The sequence below is a fragment of the Xyrauchen texanus genome, chromosome 30, assembly GCF_025860055.1.
Source record: "Xyrauchen texanus isolate HMW12.3.18 chromosome 30, RBS_HiC_50CHRs, whole genome shotgun sequence".
NCBI lineage: Eukaryota > Metazoa > Chordata > Actinopteri > Cypriniformes > Catostomidae > Xyrauchen > Xyrauchen texanus.
In genome coordinates this window covers 21,972,066-21,995,375 of record NC_068305.1, presented here as the reverse complement: position 1 = coordinate 21,995,375, position 23,310 = coordinate 21,972,066, and positions in this window count along the sequence as shown.

Sequence of the window (23,310 nt, the reverse complement as noted above, 5' to 3'; positions counted from 1 at the left end):
TGCTTTGGTCACCAGCGAGCACTCAGGGGGGGGTGGAGGGTTCCAGTCCAACCCGATGCTAGCAGCGGCAGACTGTGCGGGCAGACCCAAAGGTGGCAGCCCAATCGAGTCATCGGCGTCAGACATCGCCAGTGCGCTCTCCAATGCAACGATCAAAGAATCAGGCCCCAAAATAGACATCACTTTTCACTAAATTTAATTATTTGATTATTTTAAATTTAATTATATTATATAGGGGCCTTTCTCAGCAAATATTGATGTATGCGATTAAAATGATTAAAGTTAAAGGTTACATTATGTAGTTAATTCTAATAAAACTTTTAATCAATTGTCATACTTGGTTCTTAAAAATAACCTTAATCTACAATTATTTTATTTTATTTATTTATATATTATCAATTAATTCTTGGAATGTTGTCTTGAAATTAAATGTATTTGTATAACTTGTATAAGTTGCTACCTTTAAGAATCAATGTCCATTTTAATGGACGGACCAAATATGATTATGAAATCTTTCTCATGAGCTTGTTCTCAGTGTAATACATGGGCTCCATCAATATGTAATGCTTAAATCAAGACTAAAGATTGGAAGGAAATGGGCATTCATTGAAATCTCCCTGGTCTGGCTGCACAATTCCTCCCGCTGACCCAGTGTGCCAGTGAGAAAAGTCAAAAGTAGCTGGTCTGTTCACCTTAAAGCAGATGCTTCTCATTGTCATCTATCTCTTTATGTAGAAGAGCACAGGGGTTTTGGCAGAAGTTCTGAATGCTCAGTAGAAAACAGCAAGAAAAAGGGCAGGATAAAGAGAAGGCTTAGGGCCTGAATTTTACCGCAGGCCATCTTTATATGTTGCAAAATGTTGTAGTCACAATAAAAGTAATCGTGTGCCTCTCAATGAACTATCATAATCTACAGTGCTCTCAATCTGCTTACTAATGAAAATTAAAATCTGCATCATGAAATTAATCCTAGTTTTGTTTAGTTTGAGACTACCGCAACATGAAACCAAGCGCTATTTACCTAATTTATAACTGTGCTCTACACAGACCTGTCTTTCCCTCATGCTAATCAGATTATGGATATGCGTACACTTGCATAAGTGTGCAGTAGCACACACACACAAACTTGTTTTTATATCTTTGTGGGGACTCTCCATAGACTTCCATGCATTTTATGGATTTTACACAGATCTAACTTTAATTTCTATCTCTTAACCCTATCCCTAAATCTAACCCTCACAGAAACATTTTTGCATTTTTACATTTAAAAAAATACATAATTTAGTATGTTTAATAAGCTATTTCCCTTGTGTGGACTGCTGGCTGGGCCCCACAATGTAGGTGATCTCAGGTTTTACTATCCTTGTGGGGACATTTGGTTCCCACAATGTAGTATAAACATGTACACACACACACAAAATCCTGGGATACAGTGATTAATGTTTCTTCCCCTGTTTGGGTGGCTGTGGCTCAGTTGGTAGAGTGGGTCGGCCACTAATTGCAGGGTTGGTGGTTTCAATCCTGGCCCACATGCCAAAGTGTCCTTGGGCAAGACATTGAACCCCAAGTTACTCCCAATGGCAGGCTAGCACCTTACATATTAGCTCTGCCGCCATTGGTGTATGAATGTGTGTGTGTGAATGGGTCACAGTGTAAAGTTCTTTGAATACCGTTAAGGCTTAAAAAGGAGCTATATAAGTGCAGACCATTTACCATTTGTCTATTTAGGCATTTCCAGAGAAGAACTCTCTGGTACTTAATATTGATTAAGTACTGCAGGAGAAACTCTCTCTTTCTCTCATGCACATGTGTAAGCGAGTGAAGTGTGGTGTGTGTGAGTGGAAGCCACATTTTGCCTGTTAAAAGTGCTCCTATCTTTGTCTTTTTCTGTCTATTTTCATATTTGTGTGTTTTTGGGTGTTAAGTTTTTCTGTTTGGTCAGTTTTGGTTTAATAATAGGGAGGTTTTATTACCGAGAGGAACCCGTGACCAGCTGTGAGTATGGCGGCTCCATGCTCAGAGAACTTTGAAAACTTAACAAGACATCATGGGGTTCAAGTAGATGCTAAAGCATGGATAGTGGACTGTAGTTTTGCAGTGGGAGAGTTTTGTTTGGCATGATAACATGGTGTCAGCTTCTAAAATGAATAAAGGAATTGTTCTTTTTTTAAACACAATTGAAAGAGCTAATTAAGTTGTTTAAAAAGTCGTTGTGCTTGAAGATCAGTTCACTCCTGTACTCCCTCTTAGTATCCCATCTAGGAGAATCACCTAATCTAATGTACCTCCATTTATTATATATGGAATGTTATGAGTGCATACAGTTGTTTTTTTTTGTCTACTTTTTTTTTGTGACAGTGGGGAGTGAAAAAAATGACAAACAAAGGGCAACAGTGAGACAAGACAAGGTATACATAACAAAAATAAAGTGATAGATTGATTTTACCTGCATGCAGAGAGGAGGCAAGTTTGTGGAATGATTATGAATGAGTTGGGATGTGGAGCGTATTCTGCCACTTGCAGAGTCAAATTTGGCTTGTGTCTGTTTGGACAGAGGCTGTGTAAAACTGCGAAATGCTGTGTAATGGACAGAGTGAGTGCTGCGTGGCAGTGAGCTTGTGTTAAAATGTCTGCGTTGGTTTGAAAAGAAGTTGTAATCTCTTTACATTTATATTTATGCATTTGGCAGACACTTTTATCCAAAGCGACTTGTTACAGGGACAATCCCCCCAGAGCAACCTGGAGTTAAGTGCCTTGCTCAAGGACACAATGGTGGTGGTGGTGGCTGTGGGGATTGAACCACCAACCTTCTGATTACCAGTTTACCAGTTACGTGCATTAGACCACTACACTACCACCACTCATTTTCTCTTGCTGTGAGTCTCTTTGACCTCTTCCTGGTTCTTCAAAAATGTGCCACAGTATAATTGGTGCTGGTTGGACACAGACTGCCCATGCTAACGATGGGGGCTAATTTAACTGATGCATTAGCTCTGGGGTGACACAGCCAAAGTGTGCAAACAAAATAATGAGAACTAAAGCATCTGTAGAATTCAGAAATCTGTCAAGAGTCAGAACCGAGATCTGTTCTTGTCACTACTCATTGGAGAGGATCTAGACCAAGACACATATAAGTACTTGAAGCTGTAGTCTAGGGTTCAAGATCTATCACTTTAACTATCATAAAATAAATCAATTACAGATTTGCAAGGTATACAGAAAGGAATATTATTACAGAATCATATTCATCATTTTGCATTCATTATTTTTGTATTTAATAATATTAAATATTATTATTATTATTATTATTAATAGAAGTAGTAGTATTTATTGATTTAATTGTTCAGAATTCAGAATCTCAGAAAATTAGAATATTACAAGAAAGCAATAAAAAAAAAATATTTTAAATACAGAAATGCCGATGACATGGCTCCCCAAACCAACACAGTCTGTGGAAACTTCACACTGGACTTCAAGCATCTTGGATTGTGTGCCTCTCCATTCTTCCTCCAGACTCTGGGACCTTGGTTTCCAAATGAGATGCAAAATTTGCTCTCATCAGAAAAGAGGACTTTGGACCACTGAGCAACAGACCAGTTCTTTTTTTCTTTAGCCCAGGTAAGACGCTTCTGACGTTGTTTGTTGTTCAGGAGCGGCTTGACAAGAGGAATACGACATTTGAAGCCTCAGTCCACTCCTTGTGAAGCTCCCCACACATTTGAATGGCCTTTTCCTGACAATCCTCTCCAGGCTACGGTCATCCCTGCTGCTTGTGCACCTTTTTTCCACACCTTTCCCTTCCACTTAACTTTCTATTAATGTGCTTTGATACAGCACTTTGAGAACATCCAACTTCTTTTGCAATTACCTTTTGAGGCTTTCCCTCCTTGTGGAGGGTGTCAATGATGGTTTTCTGCACAACTGTCAGGTCAGCAGTCTTCCCCATGATTGTGAATTCAACTGAACCAGACTGAGAGACCATTTAAAGGCTCAGGAACCCTTTGCAGGTGTTTTGGATTAATTAGCTGATTAGAGTGTGACACTTTGAGCCTACAATACTGAACCTTTTCACAATATTCTAATTTTCTGAGATTCTGAATTTGGGGTTTTCATAAGCTGTAAGCCATAATCATAAAAATTATATCAAATAAAGGCTTGAAATATCTTACTTTGCTTGTAATGAGTCTATATAATATATTAGTTTCACCTTTTAAGTTGAATTACTGAAATTAATGAACTTTTGCACGATATTCTAATTTTTCGAGTTTCACCTGTATATCTGACCATTATCTGTTATTTTCCTGTAACACATCGACAAAAAGGTCTTCTATTCAGCCTAAGCCTCAGATAGTAGTTAATATTTTTTGGAGCGAAGGGTTGATGAATAAAACATGAAATAGCAAAGAAAATGTATTTGTGTGTGTGTGAGAGAGAGACAGAGAGGGAGGGGGAGAGAAAGAGAAAGAGAATGGGAGTGATACAGAGAAAGAGAGAGTTTTTTCTATTTTTTTCTCCAGCAATAGATTTTCCTCTGGAAGTGCTGAGGGCTGCTTGTATAGAGCCAGAGGGCTCTGGCTTTGAAACACCTAATGAAGATCTTCTGCTGACAGCAGACTGCACAGAGTAGCATCTGTAGCCCACATGTAGCATTTTTAATAGGCATGCATAAATGAAAGTCGCACAGACTCAAACAAGCATCCCAGCACACAGGATGTCAGCAGGTACACAGACAAACAGTACATTCAAGCACACATACAATCTCATATGGGCTTTTAATCTGACAGAGCGATATTAAAGCACTGGTCAGACCTTTAGAGCCTTATTAAAGCACTGGTCAGACCTTGTTATTGACAAGTGTGTGGCAATAAACAAGACTGAAATTCTGTTAAAAGTATTTTTTGCAACTTTGTCTGCAAATATTTCATTCTAGTATGTTACTCTATGCAACCTTAACAGGAAAAAAAAAAAATAGATTCGAGACAAGTGGATTTTGAACAAATTTCAAAAAGTAAAATAAATAAATAAATACATTGTTGCATGATTATTGTAGGTAAAAAGTTGTTTGTCTAAAAAAACTGTGGCAGAAATTACCCTTAAACGTTTGTTAATATGGTCAATCTAATCAAGTCACGCCTTCCGCAGATCATTTGTTTTACTGTAAATTAATTTACCCACCCTCGTCACTTGATTCATAACAGACAGACAGACAGACAGACAGACAGACAGACAGACAGACAGACAGATAGATAGATAGATAGATAGATAGATAGATAGATAGATAGATAGATAGATAGATAGATAGATAGTACAAAAATGTTTACCTTTGAACAGTTGAGCACTGTTTTGGAATGTGATACAAAGTCACCAATTTGTTATTATGCTGATCTTCATGAATATTAATGTCAGTGGATCATTGGGTTGGGTGAGTTATGTTATACAAGTCTAGTGGAAAGAAAACTGTGTGTACAGATCTGAGCGCCACCTCACTTGGCACCAGACATTACAGAAAGATTTACTGCATTACCTCTCCATATCAACAGCTGCATTTCAACTGTCCTAAAAAACGTCTACTGCTGGTAGGCCTTTTCACTCTCAGCTAAGAGACTTAGACATCTAAATTCTGTGTAAACATGCCAAAACATGCATTAATCTCCATTACGATGTCTCAACAAAATGTTAATCTGGTGTTGTGGTAAGAGGACTCTTCCTTATACAAAGACTTTGTGAAAAGCAAATAGTAGTTGTTTCAACAAAGGCAGGTTAAAGTATACCATATTATTTACAGATGAGCATCAACATCACAAGTGTTACGCAGGTGGATGAATATAGTACATACATATTGAGCTGAGCATGAACACAGCTGGCCTGTGAACTGGATTCCCCTTACAGGTGGGATGACCACAAATCACATTGTGAATGTGAGAGACAACAAATGTTATGGCAATGAAATTACATTCTCTATATACTGTAAACTGTTTGCATGTAGTACATTTTATTATTGGAAATAATATGAACGAAAATATACTTATATCATTTAGCGCAAACCGCATCCAACAGTTTAGTGCGACGATGCTGCTTGAACCTTCAGAACCTGCCAGAGGCGAAGACGGCAGGGGAGGGAAGCTTACCCCTGCTCAGGAAGTGACTCAAACTGATGGAAGTGTGGTGGGATAGGGGGTGAAAACACTGAAATATACAAACGATGAGAGGCAGGTGGCAGGCTTATGAAGCGGAGGCTGTATGGTGATTGGATAAGATGCCTAACTGAATGAATGCCGAGATCTTTCTGCTAGAACTACGCTTACATTGACAGGACAGTCATGATGACAAATTAATAGTTGTTTGAGAAACATCAAAATCTGTATGTCCCATAAAACCCAGTGGATTGTAGGGCATTTTATGAGCACATTTCAGCATTAGACTGTCTGTTACTAGAAAAATATGAATATGTGTTGTATCAGGAATCTCATTCTCTGTTGATTAAAAAGTCATCAGCTGCATTTACAGCTGATGGCAGAAACCACTGCATTTCCAATTTTTGCTGTCATTTTTAAGGTGAGGTATGTTTTAATGACAATTATAATGAGTAACATAACTAATACATTTCTAAATTCAGTCGGTGACTAACCCCAATTTGTTTGCCCAGTGCGCTTTTTCTCATAAGCGTTGCCTTTTCGTTAATATTGATGTATGTTGATTTATTGTTTAACTGTAATGTACTGTACTCTTCATTTGTGGGTGTGTGAATGTGAGTGTTAGCATGGACATGTGTATGTGAGAGGAGGTGCAAGGGAGAGTGAGAGAAGGAGTGGGTGAATGTGTGTGTGTATGCATGCGTGACACATTTGCATCTAAAATCTAATGTAACTGAGATAATCACACTCTCTTTAACCACATGTCAGCAGGAGAAATGGTTAATCAAGCCCCTTGATTTCTGTTACAGAGATATATATGTTCCACTCCCCATATCAAAGAAGTGCTACAGTGTACTTAAATAACATGCATTCACTCGGAGTCTGTCATCTAATATTTTTAACTGTGTAAAATGCAACACAGGGAAGGTACATTTCAAATGGCGAGGATGAAGAACAGGGAAAACCAATAGACAATGCCGATTTTGTGTGTATAATCTATCCATTACTCTTGTGATGGTGTTGAGTGTGCCACTAACTGTGTGGCAAAATGTGAGAGGTCAAAATCTGCCTGAACACAAAACAAATTTTAAGGTGCTCTCAATATTTGTATTGTGTTTATGTTGTGCTGGCTAATATTGTATTTACACTGACACCTAGTGGTGTGGATGCCGCATCATGCAAAAATAATGTTACTGATTCCATTGTAGATTCCCAGTCAGCCATGCTTTATTCATTCAATGAACAAATGTGTCTGATAATGGGGGGTTACCGAGATAAAGTGAGTACCATTATATTAAGCTGGTCATAAAATCTCAACATGCTGGCTCCAATGAGGCATAAGGCCACAAACAATTCTGTTTACCCAGAACCCTAACATCTCTCCACTTTTATTTTTAACTCTTGAAAAGACGCAACCTCCATTCACTCAGCTTCACCATGTTTACTAAGTGCTGGAGGTCCATTTAAAGATTAATTAAGTGTTCAACAGTAAACATTACCTTATCCCATTAGGTTTGTCTATATCCCTCAATTCCATCATCATTCTTGTGGTATTAATGCATTAATTTATGTTGGTATGCGCTGTCATTATCACCATTTGGAATGTGAACAAGGAATTGGAATATACTGCACATGAATGGAGGAATTATGAGCATTTTAATGGATGTCAAAGCTAGTGGAACTCAAGTATGAGATGGAGGTTAGGAAAAGATGAAGTGGGCAAAGGGCACTTTAGCTCACATTGAACAGATACAAATCAGGCCTGGGATACTGTGGTATAGGAAACAGAAGTGTAGTGTGCAAAAAAAAAAAGAAAAACTAAGGCATGTCTTGAGAGGGACTTCAAGAGCTTAAAGGCATAGTTCACCAAAAAAAAGGAAAACTCTGCCATCATTTACTCACGCTCATATTGTTCCAAACCTGTCTAACTTTTTTTTCTTCCATGGACAGAATGTTAGCCTCAGACACCACTGATTTTCATTGTACTGAGATAATATGCAATGGTAACTGAGGCTAATTTTCTTCCTAACATCTCCTTTTGTATTCCACAGAAGAAAGTAATTTGGTGAGACAGTATATCCCTTTAGTTTTAATTAATTTCTTAGAAAATGGTAATTAATATTATAGTAAAATACTGTATTACTTGAAAAGCGTTTTCAATGCCGTCAATGCTCTTATGAAGTTACTGCTCGCAGTATGACCAAAGAAAGTAATTTGGTGAGACAGTATATCCCTTTAGTTTTAATTAATTTCTTAGAAAATGGTAATTAATATTATAGTAAAATACTGTATTACTTGAAAAGCGTTTTCAATGCCGTCAATGCTCTTATGAAGTTACTGCTCGCAGTATGACCAAAGAACAGTATTGACCTTTAGGTGACCTTATTGTTGTGTCATATTTAGGTAATTCATTTTTCTACTTTATACACTATGTATTCCTCCCAGGAATTAGTCTTGGGTTCTGAACATTTATTTTGTTGCTGTTGTTTTTAATTCACCTTAGAATTTACATGATCTACAGGCTCAGTTTAACAAAACTGCTTCAGTTAGAGTCCCTGTGAACCAGGTTGGTTCAGTAGACACCTGGATTTTGAGAAGACAGGAGCTACCTCAATTCCAGTTTCCCTCTAATTTTCTGCAGTCTCCCTTTTTTTCCACAGTCTGAGGTAGAGAGTCTTAATAATATCCCAGAGGCATGGATGAAACCCTCTCTCTCCACAGTGTATGTTTACCAAAGAGAGTGTTTGAAGTTGTGCTCAAGATGTCTTCATTTCTCCACCAGAGGAATGTTCCAACAGGGACGATATGTTATTCAAATGGGGGTGTACAAAAAGAGGAGGAAAGAAAAAAAAAGAGAGAAATGATCAGGGAAAGAAAATCAGGCAGTGATTTTCTGGCTATACTGCTTGATCAGAGGATGTCGAGAAGCATGTCCAATGTAAGTCTTTTATTTAACAATACTTTTCAGTATAAACACCAATGGTTTCGCTTTTCCGCACAAGAAATGCACTCAGGCACACACAGCTTTGTACGTCTCTCTCTCCCTCTCCTCCAATGGTTTGGACTGCCCTTTTATCTCCCTCCAGCTCTCATTGCAACACAAAACAGCAGTTAGAGGTGATTTCCCACAGGTGTCAATCATTACTGTTCTTCCTCTCCTGCCCTCACTCTCCACAGATGTCGCTCGGCCACGCCCACATTACCACATACCCCCATTGCCCGACTCACTTACCTCCCCCCACCCCGTTTCTGTAGAGGAAATCTGCAACAGCCATCTGTGCCCCCGGCCTGTGGACCACTTTGAACTTAAAAGGCTGGAGATATAAATACCAATGGATGATCCACGTGTTGGTGTCCTTCATGCGATGGAGCCATTGGAGCATGGTCCAGAGGGTGAAAGCACATCCCAACAGTTTTGGGATGGTGTGAGGTGGTTGCCATATGTGACCGGTGTGACTCGATCAGTGACTTTTAAGTTCGCCTCCGTCTGAGCTCCTCCCTCTCCGGAACCACCATTGCCAAAGTCATGGGGACCACCTCTCTCCACAGTTTTAGGACGTTGAGGTGATAAATCAGACATGCTCCACCTCGTTTAACCTCACAATCGATTTCCTCAATTTACCGTGTGACCTCAACTGGTCCTTGCCACTTGGATAGTAATTTAGAACTCAATGTAGGGAGCAATACAAGGACTTTATTTCCCGGCTTGTGGGACCTCTCGTACTGCAAATAATAAGGGATGGTAAATGCTGGTCTGAATATATACAGTTTGCGTAGTGTATGTGACATAAATGTAGTGTCCTGATCAGTGAGGATTTCTTTTGGAATCCCCACTCAGGAGATGATTCTGAATAGTGTCGCTGTAACACTACACGCTGAAATGTTGCGCAGAGGCACTGCTTCTGGATATCACATTGCATAGTCCACCAGAACCATCAAAAAGCGATGCTTGCATGCTGTCCAGGCTTCCCCCTCCCTCACGTCCTCCTGATGTGGAGCTGACTTAGACAGCCCTGGCACTGCCTCCCCATCTAGCGAATCACACTACACATGATGCACTTTGTTGCAGGACCCATCCACACATATTCTCCTGTATAAAGTTGTAAATTCTGGCCAATTCACTTGGTGTATTGAAGGGGCGGTGACAAACCACAGCCTCGACACTATGCTTTTGTCCCCGAACTTGAATGAAGCCCATCACTAAAGGGTCATTTTGAATATCCCTGTGCACACACCTTACCTTCAACCCCCGGCCTGTTTCCAAAGGCTCAGTTTGAACCAAGCTTTGGTGAAGGGAGGTTTGATTACAACCTGAATCCACCAAGGCTTGGTATGTACCCCCTTTAACCCTTTTGCATGTACCATTATACTGGTTTCATCATTCCAGTGTAGTCCCTGGGGAGTACCATCACACTGGTTTGATTAGAACATTCGTGTCTGACGTCATCAACTGGCAAATTTAAAAATTCAAATCTGCTTTCCCGCTGTTTAGCTAATGCTGCTACACATGGATTGGCGAAGCAATGTCATTTAAATGCTTAAAAAAGCTGCTTGAACAATCTTTTCAACAACGTGGTTTTTATTTGATGTTACAGGCATTCAAACTAACACAGAAGACTACAAATTTACAACTCAATCCACACAGTGTATAACCATGCAAAACTAACTGAAACTCACCATATCAGCTGTCGTACTGTTTAGCTGCTACATAGAAAGAGACTGGCTAAGCACATAATTTAGATGTCTAAAACAGCTGCACGAACAGTCTTTTCAACCATAGGAAATGTATATTTTATGTTACAAGCATTAAAACAAACACAGAATACAGACCATATAAGTTTACTGTCCATATCCACACACTGTGAATAACAGCAGCAAAACTAGATGATAAACTCACCAAATCTGCTTTTGCGTTGCTGCATAGCTGCCGTTGCTATAGAGAGTGACTGTGAAATGTTTGTCATTTATGTCTAAAACAGCTGCTCTAAAAACAGTCTATTCAAACACAGGATATTTTTATTGTATTCAAATGAACAGATGTATTAGAATAACATTTTCCAGTGCATATCTACACACTCAAGAAAAACAATCACATTTCATGTTAAATGTTTTATTCACATGAAACATTATGTTGTTATTTTGTATGTGTATATATATATATACATACAAAAATCTGATAATATATATATATATAAGGGAAGATTGCAAAGTGGGTTACAACAAATGCTCAAATGTACGCATTCCTGGTGGCAGTGCTCCTAATGGGAATTGTGAAAAAACAGACCCCATGCTCCTGACACCATTTTTCGGGACTTTGTTTTCCCAGGACCATTTCCTTCTCCTCTTCTGCCAACAATGCAATGGAAAACATCAACGAACCCCTGCAAAAATCTGAAGCATATTCACTACTTTCACATCATCCTTATGTCACATCTTTTTGCCCTACATGGATCTGTGTATCGATGAGTTGCTGATGAAATCCAAGGAAAGGCAGGTATTTCGCCAGTTCATACCAACTAAACGCCACAGATTTGGGGTCAAAGTTTTTGTGTTATGTGATATGCTCACCATTTACATGCAGGACATGATCATATACACAGGATCGACCACTGACATCCAGCACTATTGTTACGAGTGTAGGTGAAGGCAGACAAGGGGCGAGGATCTACTTGCAGTGGTTTTATTGAAAAACGTGAAGACAGACAAAACAGGAACAAAAGGAAATATCCACAATGGGAGAATAAAACAAAAACATGAAAGACTTTCAATGGGTTCACAGGCAGGATTAACATTATGGAGCGCATGGATAATATAAACAAACAAGCATCCATAAACATCAACGATCGACAGGGGAATGGAGAAACAGCAGGGTTTAAATACATAGGAGACATGATGATGACAAACGACAATCAGGTGAGCGCAATGACACAGGGCTGGCAGTGATGAGGGCCAGGAATCATGGGAAGTGTAGTGCATGACAATTGACAAGTGAGACATGGGGCAGACAACAGGGGATCGTGACAACTATGAAGGCTTTGGAATCTCTGAGACCATTATCTTGACATTACTAGCCCCATACTTGAAAAAGGGTCGCATTCTGTTCGTGGACAACTGATACAGTAGTCCCACACTGTTCCAGCACCTCCTGTCTCTGGACACAGGAGCTTGTGGGACTGTAGGAGCCAACAGGTAGGGAATGCCAACATTCACCTGCAAAATGACAAAGGGCCAGGTTGAATGTAAAGACTGGGAGTGAAATGGCATGACAAGAGGGATGTTAACCTTCTTACCATTGTCCATCCATCCACCATGTCAGCCACCAGAAAGGTTGATCATATCATCAGAGAAAGAAAGATGAAGCCTCTATATGTGCTGGAATGTAACACAAAGATGGGGGCAGAGGACAAGGCTGACATGATGAAAGGCTTTCTTGATTGTATCAGAAAAAACACCAAATTGTACAAAAAAGTCTTATTTCACCTCCTTGACACTGCAGTACTGAACAGCCAAATTGTCCACCGCCAAATTATGGGTGATAAATTTGAACATCAGACTTAGAACAACATATCATTTACATATAAATAAACAAGTAAATAGTTTATTTTAATCATTTTGTCATTTTTGTAATGTATAAATGAATGCATTTAAACTTAAAAACTAAAATTAACAAAAAACAATAATGACCATGCTGTCATATTCCACACTCCTCTTCACTTCCCACCCATGTGCTATCAATAGGAAAAGTCATCACATCCCTGCAATTCAGGATGAACCTGATGAGAGGACTGCTGGAAGAGCACAGTACACCTCAGTGTCTATCCAAAGCAGGCCACCCTGCCTTGGACACTCCACTGCATCTGACAGCCAGGCATTTCCTCTCCGAAGTCCCTCCGACAGCTTCCCAGGGCAGAAGGATCAAGCAGCACTGCAAGGTCTGCCTATCAAGCACTCGCAGGACAATACAGAGGCTTCTCAGCAAATTCATGTGTGTGCCATGCAACACACCCTTGTGTGTTGCCCCATGTTTTGAGGAGCACCACACACTGAAGGATTACTGAGAACTGTGAAATAAAATAAGCAATTTTAATAGTTGTTATTTTTGTTATGACATTTGTATAAGTTATTGTTATATTTACATTGTTTTTTATTGAAAATTGTGTATTTTTTTCCTTATAATTGGTTTATTGTCTATGAAATGTGTGCATTGCTGGCATTTGTTTACCATAAATGCAATGTAATTGAATGTAATGAATGCTATTTAGTAGCTGTTATGTTATGTTGCTTGTATTTATTTAAATATTTATATTGTTATACTTTATATTGATATTTATTTTTAAAACATTATTCTCTATAAACAAATGTTGTGGCAGCGGGGGCGTGGTCAAGCGCCCGTCCGGGAGAGAAAAGCGGTAAGGGCGCTCACACCTGAGCTAAATGATAACTAACACCTGTGTCTAATTTCAGTAACGTGAGGAGAGCGGCATAAAAGGGAGGAGCGACGGAGCATGGAGAGAGAACCAAGGAAGACTGTCTGATGTGTGATAAAAACTCAAGAATTAAAAACTTACCCCTTAAGTTGACGTTTGTTTCCGTCCCGTCCTTGAACTATTTCACAAATGTATATAAAAAGCATAGATCAATAGATACAATTAAATAAAATCTAATTTTAAGAATAATGCTGAACTTATCTCTTGTCTCTCACAGAGCAAAGATACATGTGGCTATTTCTCTATATTCCCTATATACTGTAGTAACACATTTGAGCATCTAGTGGTGATGGGAGGATATGGTGTGACTAAACTGTGTGACAAATGTCAAACATAGTAACTATGCAAACACAAAAACAAAAATGGCTTCAAACTTTTTTTTTTAATTGTCCAGCCAATTGTCACACTCTATTTGTTGGAATATGAGCATTGTTGAGCCAAAACCATCTGACACAAGACAGATCACAATCAGAGAGACAGTCATATTAGTAAAATGTGTATTTAGAGCATTTTGCCTTTGCATTAGAGTATATTGCTGACGAATTGCATATTATTCTACTTTCAATTGCAACCCATTCCTAATATTTGCATTAGAATATAGACTATACCTCACACAACAACATTTGATCAAAGTGAAAACGCTAAAACTTTAGATCACATATGTGCAATATATCCATAACATTACACAAGCAGTGAACAGCACGAGCCATAATGTAAACTACAACAAACTACGATATATATACAGATCATAAACATAGTATTAATGCGTTTATCATGATTTACGCATGTTTGCAAACAATTTTTGGAGCCTTTCAATCAAAAAAGACAATCAAAATCGTGGGAGCGAAATTCAAAGCCCCAGAAAATAAAAAAAATAAATGTCAATATAAACCATTAGTTAAAACATTTATTTTTGTATATAGATGTTTTAAACCAATTTGGAAGCTTTTAAAGTGAAGAAAAAATCTAAATGTGATTTGCATTGCTTTCCTACACTCTGTCCTCCAGCTCCAAGCTAGATAAGTCAGCTGTGAACCGTCATGTGACTGCCCAGTGTCACTTGACAAGCTTGATGTGTCACTCTGAAGTTTAAAATTTGATACGTTGTATAATAACCACCGGAAAAAAAATCATGCTGTGCGGATCAGTTAAATATTTTAGAATTTACATGTGAAAGGGTTAATACTCTCAGGTATAGGGTATGCTCCTGCCCGGTCAGGGCAGCCTATGGCACATCGGGGATCCAGACCAATGTCTCCACCTCCATCACAGGGCATCGGTCCAGGAAATGCCCAGGTTCCCCGCAGCTCCAGCAGACCGGCCACACTCGCGGTAGCGGATTCACCAGCCTGTTGTGTAGAGTGGAGAGGGCTAGGGAAAACCAGTGGGTTGAAGGTCCACGGGACCGGGAAACCAGTTTTGGGGTCGTAATTCCCTGTTTTCAGGGAATAGTAACAGGCGAGGAGAGGGAGAGAGAGAGTGAGACGAGGGCTTGCCGGCCCCCGAATGCGCAACCATATGGTTCTCAGCCAGCTGGACCCATTCCAACATCCCTTTTGGTAGTCGGTTGATCAAATGCTCCAGTACCAACAGTTCAACAACTGCCATGGAGTTGCATTCAGTTAAACATACTTTTCAACAAATGCACTCAGTCACACACACACACACACACACACACACACACACACACACACACACACACACACACACACACACACACACACACACACAGCTTCATGAGTCTCTCTCCCTCTCCTCTGGTGGTTTGACTTCCCATTTATCCCCCTCCAGCTCTCACTGCAACACAAAACAGCTGTCTCCCACAGGAGAATCAGTATGACCATTATCAATTTATTGCACATTTCACTCTCCCAAGACCTTAGTTTAGATATCCACTTAATTTTAAATCCAATTTGATTTCCAGGACATTCTGCTCAGCATCTCTTTTAGTGTTCAACAGAAGAAAGTCATATAGGTTGGGAGCAGCAGTAGGGTATAGATATTATGACAGATTTTTATTTTTTTTTGCTTCCTCTGTAAGCTCACCCTCTAAATAAAGGGCCTAGAACTAAAAAATTCTTTAGCTTTTGGCTTTAGTACTTTAACTTTCACAGCTCTGTGACAAAAAATTTATCTAATCAACTGTGTGAGTGGCAAAGATTATCCCCATTATTCAGGACCCAATTGAACATCTTTACACCTATTTTGTTGAGAATGTTTGTAACCTTTTACATAAAGGCACATCCCACTCAGGCTAAGCTGGATCATAATGATTTTGTTATTTGTGTTGTCTGTGCGTAGAGCAGTACAGAAAAAGGGGAAAACAACTGAGATTGAGCCACCAAGCACTACAGGATCGGCCTTCTGTTCCGCGGCTGAACAGCTACTTATCAGGTCAAATAAGCCTCCCATTGATTCCCATTACTGAATCTTGTTATTGTTGCTTTGTATGGCTCAAGGGAGAGTTTACTGCCTGCCACTTAAATCAGTTGACTTACAGTGTTCAATTTGTGCTCATTAAGACATGGGTCAATCAAGGGCAGCATGTCTTAGTCACAGTTTGGGGAAAAAAGTGAATTCCACACTCCATTTAAAGTGCAATACAGTGCCATTATTGTTCATGTAAACATTTATGTTTCTATAACCAAAAATATATCACATGCATTTTTTGTCAGATTTGCACGATAGTATTTATTACTACTTAATGGAGGGAAATTAGAATTAAGGGATAAGGGAGCTTCATATTCTAGGTTCATTGTTCATGGTGGGGTGCCAAAGGAAGGTTTTGAAGTGAGTTGTTTTCATCTGTACAGCCTCATGATGCAAAAATGTCTGACAGAAGATTGTGTGAATGTGGCAGATCCTAATGTATTGGAACTCTTAGAAACAACATGCCGACCTTCCCTTGTGATCATGTTATGTCTGTACATACTTTTGCAAAGTTTGCTGTGGTTTGCTGTTGTCACTGTGCTGGCAGTGGTGGCTCAGTGGTTGAGGCTCAGGGTTACCAGTTGGGGGTTCAAGCCCCAGCACCACCAAGATGCCACTGTTGGGCCCTTGAGCAAGGCACTTAACTCCAGGTTGCTCCGGGGGGATTGTCCCTGTAATAAGTGCACTGTAAGTTGCTTTGGATAAAAGCGTCTGCCAAATATGTAAATGTAAATGTTTTATTTGAATGTACTAACACCACAGTATGAAATTAACACCCACAACCAGCCAATTCCAGGAACTTTTCATGCAGTGGTGGGTAATTTTACTCATCAACCCTCCACTGAAGCAGGCGACCTTTAGGACATCTTGGAAAAACACATGACAATAAATGCTGTTAGATACAAAGATTATATTTTAAGGAGCGTGCCGCTCATCCGTGCAGCATAAGCGTTCCTAACAGAACATGCGCATGTAAAGAGGCTTCGCTTTATTTCCAGATTTCTGACAGTTGCTGATGTATTTGCTTTCTCAACTTTCCATCACATACTGCTGCCGCCAGCACACTTGAGCACATACAAATAGACATGCACACTTTTTAAAAACCTAGAAGAATGGCACTTTTGTGTCTACATGGCCACATTAGCTGTGTTCTATGACAGAAACCAAGGTGTAGTGACGTAAATTCTGATTCATTTCCATGAACTGCTTCATTCAGACGGTTCGTTTCAATGAATGTTCGTCTCAAAAAAACGATTCAACATTTCTTTTACATCTTCAATTGATGAAATCACTAGAATGAAATTCTAACATGGTTTTCATGCTCAAACATTAAAATAAAGCCATATGTGAATGCATATTGCTGATTATTAACTTTTATTCAATTCAATTATAATAATAAGGGTGTTAATTGTCATCAGTGTTTCATTCTGACATCCTGCATGTCGAATAGCCTATGACCTTAAATAAGCTTCCTACTTTAAAGTTTTACGCCTAAAGCACCCAATACAGACACTGATGCAAAAATGCAAAAATGTTCTTTGTGTCTAAAACATCAAGAGAAATCCTGATTCAGCTTGTAACAACTTAAAATATAATCTGCATGCACAATAAACAATAGTAAAAGTCATGAACTTGACTCAAAAATTATTTGCATGTTTTAATAAAAATTGTATTTAATTAAACTAATCATAAACATATTTCTAGGGGTTTCAGTGAAAGTTTGCTAACTTGTTAGTTTGCCGGTGTTGTGTTATGCTATTAGCTTAGCTGTACTGTGTTTACAATATGGCATCGGCAGGTTGCGCATGCGTGGTAAATTGCCCAGAAAGAGTCTCTTTAGGACTTTCCGTGAACTTTTGTCGCCATAGCAACCACCACCAGTGATTTGTGATCTGGGTCAACACTAATGAAAACAGTTTCATCGATGCATATGAATGTCAGCGTGTTCCACAATGCACAAATACACAGTAAACAGTTAAAGTGCCCAGATTCTCACACCAATATACAGGTGAAACTCGAAAAATTAGAATATTGTGCAAAAGTTCATTAATTTCAGTAATTCAACTTAAAAGGTGAAACTAATATATTATATAGACTCATTACAAGCAAAGTAAGATATTTCAAGCCTTTATTTGATATAATTTTTATGATTATGGCTTACAGCTTAAGAAAACCCCAAATTCAGAATCTCAGAAAATTAGAATATTACATGAAATCAATAAAAAAAAAAGGATTTTAAATACAGAAATGTCGGCCCTCTGAAAAGTATAATCATGCATATGTACTCAGTACTTGGTTTGGGCCCCTTTTGCATTAATTACTGCCTCAATGCGGCGTGGCATGGATGCTATCAGCCTGTGGCACTGCTGAGGTGTTATGGAAGACCAAGATGCTTCAATAGCGGCCTTCAGCTCTTCTGCATTGTTTGGTCTCATGCCTCTCATCTTTCTCTTGGCAATGCCCCATAGATTCTCTATGGGGTTCAGGTCAGGCGAGTTTGCTGGCCAATCAAGCACAGTAATACCATGGTCATTGAACCAGGTTTTGGAACTTTTGGCAGTGTGGGCAGGTGCCAAGTCCTGCTGGAAAATGAAGTCAGCATCTCCATAAAGCTTGTCTGCTGAAGGAAGCATGAAGTGCTCTAAAATGTCCCGGTAGACGGCTGCGTTTACTCTGGCCTTAATAAAGCACAGTGGACCAACACCAGCCGATGACATGGCTCCCCAAACCAACACAGACTGTGGAAACTTCACACTGGACTTCAAGCATCTTGGATTGTGTGCGCCTCTCCATTCTTCCTCCAGACTCTGGGACCTTGGTTTCCAAATGAGATGCAAAATTTGCTCTCATCAGAAAAGAGGACTTTGGACCACTGAGCAACAGACCAGTTCTTTTTTTCTTTACCCCAGGTAAGACGCTTCTGACGTTGTTTGTTGTTCAGGAGCGGCTTGACAAGAGGAATACGACATTTGAAGCCTCAGTCCACTCCTTGTGAAGCTCCTCCACACATTTGAATGGCCTTTTCCTGACAATCCTCTCCAGGCTACGGTCATCCCTGCTGCTTGTGCACCTTTTTCTTCCACACTTTTCCCTTCCACTTAACTTTCTATTAATGTGCTTTGATACAGCACTTTGAGAACATCCAACTTCTTTTGCAATTACCTTTTGAGGCTTTCCCTCCTTGTGGAGGGTGTCAGTGATGGTTTTCTGCACAACTGTCAGGTCAGCAGTCTTCCCCATGACTGTGAATTCAACTGAACCAGACTGAGAGACCATTTAAAGGCTCAGGAACCCTTTGCAGGTGTTTTGGATTAATTAGCTGATTAGAGTGTGACACTTTGAGCCTACAATACTGAACCTTTTCACAATATTCTAATTTTCTGAGATTCTGAATTTGGGGTTTTCATAAGCTGTAAGCCATAATCATAAAAATTATATCAAATAAACGCTTGAAATATCTTACTTTGCTTGTAATGAGTCTATAATATATTAGTTTCACCTTTTAAGTTGAATTACTGAAATTAATGAACTTTTGCACGATATTCTAATTTTTCGAGTTTCACCTGTATGTAGTGGATTTGGTAAGATAAATGTCAACTGCACGGGTTAAAGCGTACATTACCATTATTTGTAAGGGAATTAAATGGTCCTATTTCTACATTATTATGTAAGGACATTTATAATGAATTCAGTCGCGTTTGACAACTGTTATAATTGAAATAAATTACAAATAACTAGATTATTTGTCTGAATAAAATTCTCCACCATTACAATCCTAATACAACATCTCGTTGTATCAGCTCACAATTTCTACTGTAGGAAATTAGCTTTAATAAGAGAATTATGATTAATTCTCTTATTGGAGTAATATTATTCTCATGGCTTATTAACAATAATATTACACATATAGGTATAGCTTTGAAGCTAAATCATTTAGAAATCGGGATGAGATATATTCATAGTCAAAATATCTTTAAAAGGGAAATATGAATCATAACTCATTATAATGAATTATGAACATTTGGATCAGTTAATAGAATTAACTTGATAATGCTGAATTAATATTACAATCAATTTATCTGTTCATCCAGTGAACACTCAGTATTGATCGTCTATCAATTCTCAGTAAGGATATTTTTCGTGGCCACACAAAAATACCTCTTTCTTAGCATGTAGCTGTGATCGAATTGTTACATTGACGTTGATTTTCAAGCAGACCAGAATCAATTCGCAAGAATATACACAAACGTTTATTTAACTAAAATATGAACACATAACTAATCTAAACAAAAACATACACACGAAACACCATTACATGGAAAAGTGAAAATAAAATTAAACTGGAACAGAATAGGGGAAATGCAGTTATGGAAAAATTTATCTTAACCTGAGGGAACCATTAGTTTCTTAAGAGCACCTTTTAATACAAAGGGGTTTACCTCTAATACTAAACCTAATATCAGTTAGTTACTGGTACGATACTAGCAATTGCTTTGGCTGTTGAGAGAGCACCCAGATGCAGTAGCAGGAGAAAGGCTTGATGGTTCCTTGGGTCGATGGTTTGGAAGTTGCAACCGATTTCTTCCACGATGGATTATGATGAACGGTGGTATTCATTGACTCCCCAGATAGCAATGAGTCGGCGGGCCGCTGGCGGTGCTCCGGAGGCAGTAGAAGCGGCAGAATGGCGATATCGCAAACACGTTTGCCGGCGGCAGCCGCTTTTTAAAAGCGACAGCCGCCTTCCTACCGCCTTCGTTCCGCGGCTGGCCCGCTGGTCATCCACCGTTTCGCCGCCGTTATATCGAAGGCGGACCTTCCGCAGGGCGTCGGAGGCAAACGCATTTTTCGAGCGATCTGCCGCCGCTTATTGTATATATATATATATTATATATTTATAGCATGCAGTTTATCAAGAATAATGATTGATCAAACCAGACAAATTTCCATTTGCCGTTTTAATTCCACATTTCAAAGTACAGTAACTGTCATTGAAACAAGATGTCAGATCACTGAAATATAAATAACAGAAAAATACAAACATTATATATATACACACACACACACTAAAGAACATGCACGTTTCCAATTCAATTTTGGTAAAAAAAATAAATAAAAAAACCCACTATTGTAACACTTACAATAATTGTTAATAATATAAAGGTCAGCTCTGGGATGAAAAGAATTACCAGTAAACATAAGCAATGAGGATATTTGGTACCAAAGAAAGTGCAGGATACCAAATAAATTGAGGTATAACATCATAACAATAGGTTAAGTGGTAATAATTTAGAGTAAAGCTCTGGAGTAGAATATACCATTATAACTGCAATGCTGACCTGTGGCACAAGGATTTACAAGCTATATTTAACAATAGAATAACAGTAAAGCACTGTGACGGAAGTAGAATTTTTGGTACTAGTTAATGTGCAATATCAAGTATCAGAGGTATGAAATAGGATTTACAAACTATAATAGAATTGTTAAGCACTGACGGAATGAAATAAGCCAATACTAAAGTCACGGTAAGTAGAATATTTGATACCAGATAATGTGCAGATATCAAGTATTAGATGTATAATCAAGGATTTACAAGCTATATTTAAAAATAGAATAGTTAAGCACTGTAACAATGAAATAAGCAGCAAATTGTATATTAAATAACTGAGATCTTTGGTATCAAAGAATGTGCAGGATAACAGGTATCATACAAATTTTGACATTCAACTTACACATGACAAAACGTGGGAACAAATACAATTAACAGCAGAAAATCTGGCTGTAGAGAACACAGCCAATTAGAATGTCTGGAGTGGTTGGGGTCTGCATGGCGTAGTGGGCTAAGAATCACCCGATTTCCCCGACCTCCAGAATGAGGCAGTGCAAATTGGCATATCTTCAGTGATTCCTCATGCGCCTGTATAAAAGGAAGAACCATCCCATATTCATCCAAGGAGCTGCCCTCAAAGCAGGGTCACGAGAGAAAAGAAAAGAAAAAAAAAAGCAATTTCCACAGTGAACAGTGTGGATTGGGTGAGTGTAGTCTGACACTTTTAGCAGGCTTTTTTAGGGGTCTTGATGTTACTGACTGCAGGATAAAGAAAGGGTTCCAGTTGTCAGTGATGCTGGGGTGTCAGTAGTCAGCCTAGGTTTAAGGGGTCGGCTGTGGATCCCTCTAAGCTGTGCAGCGCCTTTTTCCACCTTCACGTTCAGATGCTCCTTTCAGGTAACGCGTAACGTTAACCTGAATCGCCTTATCAGTGGCATCCTTGGTTGCCGGGTTCTTCCAGATGGCTCCTGTAGAAAATAAAGATCTGTCATTCCATTTGAATGGCATAAGGTCATACACATCTACTTAAATATAAAAAAACATATCCAACTTACTTTGAACAATGGTCTTCAGGAACATGTCTCTAAAACATGCTTTATCCCCTACACCAGTCCAGGTTGTATTGATGGAAAGGTGATTAGAGAAGATACTCTGAAGCATTCACCACATGGTTGTCTTTAGGTCCCTCCCACATTTGATTGCCAAAAACCGAAGCTGAAAATACAAAAAAAACGTGTTACAAATTACATTTCTCTGAAGCTTCTCATAAATTTAAAATGTGACAGGCTGTGGATTCAGACTGTAGAATATGCAGTGTACAATCTTAATTTTACTTTTTAGATTACCCTATGGCGTTATAAATGAAATCGGCACACTTACAAATCGTTGCTGGAGCTCTTTATCCTGCCTCAAACTGTTGTCAAGCAACGCCAAATCTTCCTGGGTGTCTAGGGGGGAGTAACAGATCCCCTGGCAGGGATAACTCTCCAACTGACACATTGGCACTGAAATGTTGCAGCATAGCGTCCATTTTGTTGTCCATGCTACGCACAACATCGCCAAACTCTCCAAGACGTCGCAGCATTAGGGTTTGATCTGCAGCTTACAGGGGTTCCCAGAATAAAAGAATAAAGTAGTCAGTCCTGGTCCTTCAACTACTAAACTATGACATTTATATCTAGGTCTACTACATGTACAGGTGGCCCCAGTGGGAATTAAACCAACAACCACAGGTGTTGTTTGCAAGTTGTACCTGATTGCCCAGTGCGAGCAAACGTCTTCAACATTGTCCCAACTTGCTTCACCTGCTCTATAAGTGAGCCGCTATCACCTGGGAAGTAACAATATATTGATCAGCAATACACTAAATATAATAGTAATATAATAGAACCACAATTATCATACCAGTAACTTTCCCTGTAATTTCTAT